This window comes from Zeugodacus cucurbitae, chromosome Y (genome assembly GCF_028554725.1).
Source record: "Zeugodacus cucurbitae isolate PBARC_wt_2022May chromosome Y, idZeuCucr1.2, whole genome shotgun sequence".
Lineage (NCBI taxonomy): Eukaryota > Metazoa > Arthropoda > Insecta > Diptera > Tephritidae > Zeugodacus > Zeugodacus cucurbitae.
In genome coordinates this window covers 3,382,415-3,389,445 of record NC_071673.1, presented here as the reverse complement: position 1 = coordinate 3,389,445, position 7,031 = coordinate 3,382,415, and the positions used below count along the sequence as shown (strand labels likewise).

General features: G+C 29.7%; 1 pseudogene; it reads right to left on the bottom strand.

The window, feature by feature from the left end:
- Positions 1-1,528: 1,528 nt before the first annotated feature.
- On the bottom strand, positions 1,529-6,410 carry LOC128923541 (phosphatidylinositol 5-phosphate 4-kinase type-2 alpha-like; annotated as a pseudogene).
- Between the last annotated feature and the right edge of the window lie 621 nt (positions 6,411-7,031).

Sequence of the window (7,031 nt, the reverse complement as noted above, 5' to 3'; positions counted from 1 at the left end):
GGAGAAAATCGTTTGCTTTTAAAAGTGACAAGTTAACGCATGACATATTATTTTCTTGATAAATCTCTTAACTAAAATTAAGAAATCCTTTAGTTGCTTTTCTAAAATATTTATTTTATTTAAGGTAACTGCTCTCAGTTTAAAATCAAATTTATATTATAAAGCCTGCTTGATTATATAAAATAATTAAATACTAAATACTCTTTATTAGAATATAATTTTTTTGCAAGGAGCCGTCGATGGAGTGCGAGCATTTATCAAAAGGAAAGTCTAGCAGATAACGAAATCCAAAAATTTTTATACCCGAGCACAGCATTTTGTGACAAAAACTGTATTTCACATCCATAATACATTCCCAAATATTGTGGTAGAAGAGTTTTGCTTTGCATTTTAACCACATATGGATGATATTGCTGTAAAAATGGATGCATAAGTTCGATCTCTTCCGAAGTCAAGCTCTTTATGATAAAAAATGTATTATAACTGTGTTAAAATTGTGCAACTCGACGATTCAATACGAATTGACTGTGAACGAGTTAATGACTCGCGATAGTCAACATAAACACTGAATTGTTCACGCAAGTTTCGAACTACTAAGGAAAAGTATTCTTCGGCTTTGAGGTATAAAGTTCTTTTTTGTATAATTTATTGTAGTTAGCTTTGAGTATTTGTACAAGTGTTTGAATATATTCACGTTTGTTTGCATATTTTCATTTTGTCGGTTTGTGCGTGCGTACCATAGTTGGCTTTTAAATATTTACACATTACGGCAGGTGTTTGTAATGTTTTTTTCTTAACTTTTTTTTAGATAATTTAGTGTTGGATTGTTTATTTGTTGTTTTTGTGCACAGTGGGTGTTTTTCAAACACAGATGTTTTCAAACAAATGGCGTGGCCCACTCACCGGCTGTGAACATATCAGATATTTTGCAAACAAATGAAAAGAACCAAAATAAATAAATACCCATATTCATTTTATGGACTATAAGTATTTTTTTTTTGCACCCGAACTTAGCTTTTCCTTCAATTATTTGTATTGTTCAACTTCAATAATTATTTCGGGAGTTTCATATATATTTTTCTTAGATAAAAATAATTATCGATGCAGGGCTATGGTGACATTTATTTTATTAAATAAATTAATATTTTATTTTCAGATATTAGTCTTTATTTTATACCAGCAGACCCCTCCACTTGTTTCTGTGGCTAACGTTTACATTAAATTATATTAGAGTAAAATTTTCAATATACTGAAAAATTCTTACGCATAAAGACGAAAACGTACTCAATTTATGATTCAAATCACAATTTCAATACAGTGACAAACAATTTCTTAACAAAGCAACATTACGAACCTTACAAATGTTACTATTATTTTTTATATTGTTAATTCAAATAAAATTCTCTTAAATTCCATGAAGTTTAGACATCTTTTGGCATATTGTTCGGGATCATAAGTAGAAATTTCATCGACATTAATTCTATACTTAACAGCTTTAGCTTTAATGTCAATAAAATATATCATCACAATCCTCGTATTCGCTGTTTTCGCTGCGTCCAGACGGTTGAGACCTTTCGCCCTGCTTCGACACGACACGAAAGCAGTCATGTATGTCGACTAAGAGCGAATAGCATAGAATCAGCATCACTTGACAATGTGTCTAATAATTTCGTTTTGACTTCCTCCTCAATTTCAATTCTTACTTTTAGCTTTATAAAATTCGTTATAATCTTTATAAGTATGTAAACACTTTTATAATTGCTTTTCTGACGCTTCGCGATCCACGGCAATACCTTTCAAGTTCAAGTCAAGATGAGAACCAAATACATTGCGCATAACCACAAACTATTGTTGACCGCTTTCAAGAGTTTTTTCTATACATTCCCAAATATTGTGGTAGAAGAGTTTTGCCTTGCATTTTAACCACATATGGATGATATTGCTGTAAAAATGGATGCATAAGTTCGATCTCTTCCGAAGTCAAGCTCTTTATGATAAAAAATGTATTATAACTTTGGTAAAATTGTGCATTTGAGTCGTCGATCAATACGTATCGACTGTGAACGAGTTAATGACTCGCGATAGTCAATATAAACCCTGAATTGTTCGAACTACTAAGGAAAAGTATTCTACGGCTTTGAGGTATAAAGTTCTTATTTGAGTAATTTGTTGTAGTTGCCTTTGCGTATTTGTACATTTCGACAAGTGTTTGAATATATTTACGTTTGTTTGTATATTTTCATATTTGTCGGTTTCTGTGTTGTTTCATGGTTGGCTTTTAAATATTACGGCAGGTGTGTGTTAGAGTTTTTTTTTCATAATTTCACTGCCAGCCAAAGCTGAAAAAGGATTAATTAAACAATAATAATTATAAAATATGAAAAAAAAATTAATTAAATATTTGTAATTATAAATTCTGAAAAAAAGTTAATTGAAGGTAAAAAAAGATTAATTATATAATAATTATTATAAAATTTAAAAAATATAGTAATTAAATATTTGTAATTATAAATTCTAAAAAAAAGTTAATTGAAGGTAAAAAGATTAATTAAATAATAATAATTATAAAATCTGAAAAAATATTTATTAATAAATAATAATAATTATATCAACAAATCCATTCAACTTATCTTTTTGGTTATATGTTTGATTGTTGTATGCTGGTGGAATAATGTTATAAATTAATTAATTATATATAAATTATAATAAAACATATCAACAAATCCATTCAACTTACCTTCTTGGTTGTATGAGCGCAAATGACTCGCGTTTTTCAATATTTTTTATTTCCCTTTATGAGATTTTTTTGGATTCACTAATGACAATTATGTCTTCTCTTTCTCACTCATTTAATAAGAACAAGACAAGAAATGAGATAACTAGTTTTGTTCTGTTGGGGAAATTCGAAATGTATTAACCCGAGCATGATTAATTCGACTTTTGAGGAACATATTTCTAAGCATTTTAGAGAAATTATTTTTAAAACGTATGCGTTGGTGTTAGTAATTGAAGAAACATGAGGGTAAAGTGGTTAGGCCTGGCTGGCAGGGTTAGTATTGAGCTGGATTTGGTGCGACAATATATGTTTGTTCACTTGTTGTTTTTGTGCACAGTGGGTGTTTTTCAAACGCATATGTTCCCAAACAAATGACGTCGCCAACTTATTGGTCAAAAACTATATCTCAGATACTACCTCACCGATTTTAATGAAATTCGGTATATACTATTTTCATAACAGCCCGATGACACGGACTAAATATGGTTCAAATCAATTACAAGTATCAAAATATTTCAATACAATGACCAAAAATTTCTTAATAAAGCAATAATGAGAACCTTACAAATATTACTATTCTTTTTTTATGTTGTTAACTCAAATAAAATTCTCTTGAATTCCATGAAGTCTAGAAATCGTTTATCATCATTGTTCGGGATCACAATTAACCCTCTCATGCCCGAATTAAAATGTGAGGAGCTAACATTTTTTTAGTACAGATATATATTAGACTTAACTAAAATATGAAGTGATAAAAATTTCAAAGTACTATGTATCCTGGTTATTAGTTACAGGATGTTGCTTATAAGCAAAAATAAATTATTATAAATAAAGTAAACACTTTTCTCATGAATTTTTTGTTTTTAATGACTCTCTAATCTTTACTTATTTATATAGTTCACTTTGCTTTAAAATAAATCAATCGTAGCATGTTTTGTCGCGCAGTTTCATGAGAAATCTGAATATTGCACTCTTCCTAGAACTCTTTCGTAAGAACACTGATCGAAATTTTTGGAATTTGGTCAAGTTTTCGAGACGTTAAGCACTGTACATGTCCACTTATTTATAATTTAGGGCCTTTTTCTGGCTTTGGTTCTTGTATTTCCATATTATCCGATCAATTTTAGCCATTTTACACTATTTAGAGGGTTAAAGAAAACATTACTGTTAGATCTCAAACGTTTTTACCCCATTGGGGATTATGGGGCAATAGTTGGACCTCTTCAAACTAAACCCTTTGCATGGAATATTAAAACGACAATAATGGGTAATTCAGATATGAAAAAAAGCAAAAATTAATCACCAACTAATTGACAAATTCATTGTAGATGCCTTTACGAAGAATAGGTAACGGTGAAGTACGGTTAACTGTATAACACGTGCTTAACAAGTAAAATAATCGAAGTGTGTAAAGTTTTTCTTGACACTAACAAAATTGAATGATTTTTGTTTTTTGTTGTTCTTGGTTGGTTTTTGCATTGCTTTCGCAGCTTTTTTTTCTTGACATACTGTACTGAATGAATACGTGCAGAGCTCATAACAGAAAATGTTACTGTAAGCTTGCACAGCACATAAGTCTACATAACTGAAAAAACTGGTGGTCAAAAAAATTTAAGTAACAAGATTTAGAAGCCGGTAAGTACAATGTTGCCTATAGGCAACCGAGAACTCGATAACCGATCAGCTGTTCTACATTGTTGTTTTTGCTTTTCATAAGTAGTTGGTAAGTTTCATCAACTGATTAATATTTTTCAGCAGCGACATCTAGCGTAGCTTTTTATCAAAAGATTCAACCAATCGCAGACAAGGAATGTATATCGTACGTCTTTGTCGAAGAGTGGAATTTGATTTTCAAGTCGATTTAAATTCAATTTAAAATAAATAGAGATTTTATTTTGCATGGTAAATCGATCTTAATAAGCGTTTAAATCGAGCAGAGGCCTTTAAATAGATCAATTAGCTCCTGTCTAAAAACGCTATTAGCTGCTTTGGTAACCGTTTTTGTTTACCTATATTCTGTTAACATATGAATAATGGCAATAAAATAGCAACACTTATTACTTGTCAACCTGCAACCATTTTGTTATTGTTGAAATGAAGATTTATGTAAAATGTTAAATATTTATTTACATCTCTTTTCGTCATAATTAAAAAAAAATAAATGTGCAGAAACTATGTGGTAAAGTGTAAGTGAATAAAGAGTGCAAAATATTAATAAAAACTTCAATATATATCGGGAAAATTCAAGATACACGTTCAAGTGCGAATATCTGGAATATCTCTTAGTCTGGAGAATCACCTCTTTCCAACGGTACCCATTTTATCATCCAAATTTTGGGATAGTATACTACAGTCGACCGCGATATACTAAAGGACAGTATTCTGCGACTTTAAAGTGTAAAGTTATTTTTTTTTATAATTTATTGTAGTTTGCTTTGTGTATCTGAGTGCAAAAATCGTGTTTTCTGGGTTATGATACTATTCATGTAAATGAACGATATGTTGGTTCATTTGTTGTTTGTGTGTGTGTGTTTTTTAAACACAGATGTTTTCAAATAAATGACGTCGCCCATTATAGGTCATAAACCATATCTCAGAAACCACTCCACCTATTTTAATGAAATTCGGGATATGAGCATTTCCGCCAGAAGGTCCACCACGGACAAAATATTAAACATTAATAGAATTGCAAAGTTTTTGCATATTTTCGTAGGAAAATATTTAAATTTATTTATATTAAATTAATATAATAATATTAATATTGTTAAAAAATCAGAAGATTTGTGGTTTTGGTAACTCCTTAAAATTGGTCACGTGCGACATCGTAGGTGTGGAATTTAAAAATTGAAAATTATTTTTTGTCTTATAAAATTGACTTAGTATGTAAATATATACATTTACATTAATTATTTACATATGAGCAAAAACCAAACTTTAAATTCCACTGAAATAGCTATTCAAATAGATTTTGGCGAAAATTATAGGCTTACAAATCAAAATAAGGCTGCTCATTTCAACTAGGTTGTCAGGAGAAAATCGTTTGCTTTTAAAAGTGACAAGTTAACGCATGACATATTATTTTCTTGATAAATCTCTTAACTAAAATTAAGAAATCCTTTAGTTGCTTTTCTAAAATATTTATTTTATTTAAGGTAACTGCTCTCAATTTAAAATCAAATTTATATTATAAAGCCTGCTTGATTATATAAAATAATTAAATACTAAATACTCTTTATTAGAATATAATTTTTTTGCAAGGAGCCGTCGATGAAGTGCGAGCATTTATCAAAACGAAAGTCTAGCAGATAACGAAATCCAAAAATTTTTATACCCGAGAACAGCATTTTGTGACAAAAACTGTATTTCACATCAATAATACATTCCCAAATATTGTGGTAGAAGAGTTTTGCTTTGCATTTTAACCACATATGGATGATATTGCTGTAAAAATGGATGCATAAGTTCGATCTCTTCCGAAGTCAAGCTCTTTATGATAAAAAATGTATTATAACTGTGGTAAAATTGTGCAACTCGACGATTCAATACGAATTGACTGTGAACGAGTTAATGACTCGCGATAGTCAACATAAACCCTGAATTGTTCACGCAAGTTTCGAACTACTAAGGAAAAGTATTCTTCGGCTTTGAGGTATAAAGTTCTTTTTTGTATAATTTATTGTAGTTAGCTTTGAGTATTTGTACAAGTGTTTGAATATATTCACGTTTGTTTGCATATTTTCATTTTGTCGGTTTGTGCGTGCGTACCATAGTTGGCTTTTAAATATTTACACATTACGGCAGGTGTTTGTAATGTTTTTTTCTTAACTTTTTTTTAGATAATTTAGTGTTGGGTTGTTTATTTGTTGTTTTTGTGCACAGTGGGTGTTTTTCAAACACAGATGCTTTCAAACAAATGGCGTGGCCCACTCACCGGATATCAGATATTTTGCAAACAAATGAAAAGAACCAAAATAAATAAATACCCATATTCATTTTATGGACTATAAGTATTTTTTTTTTGCACCCGAACTTAGTTTTTCCTTCAATTATTTGTATTGTTCAACTTCAATAATTATTTAGGGAGTTTCATATATATTTTTCTTAGATAAAAATCATTATCGATGCAGGGCTATGGTGACATTTATTTTATTAAATAAATTAATATTTTATTTTCAGATATTAGTCTTTATTTTATACCAAAAGACCCCTCCACTCGTTTCTGTGGCTAACGTTTACATTAAATTATATTAGAGTA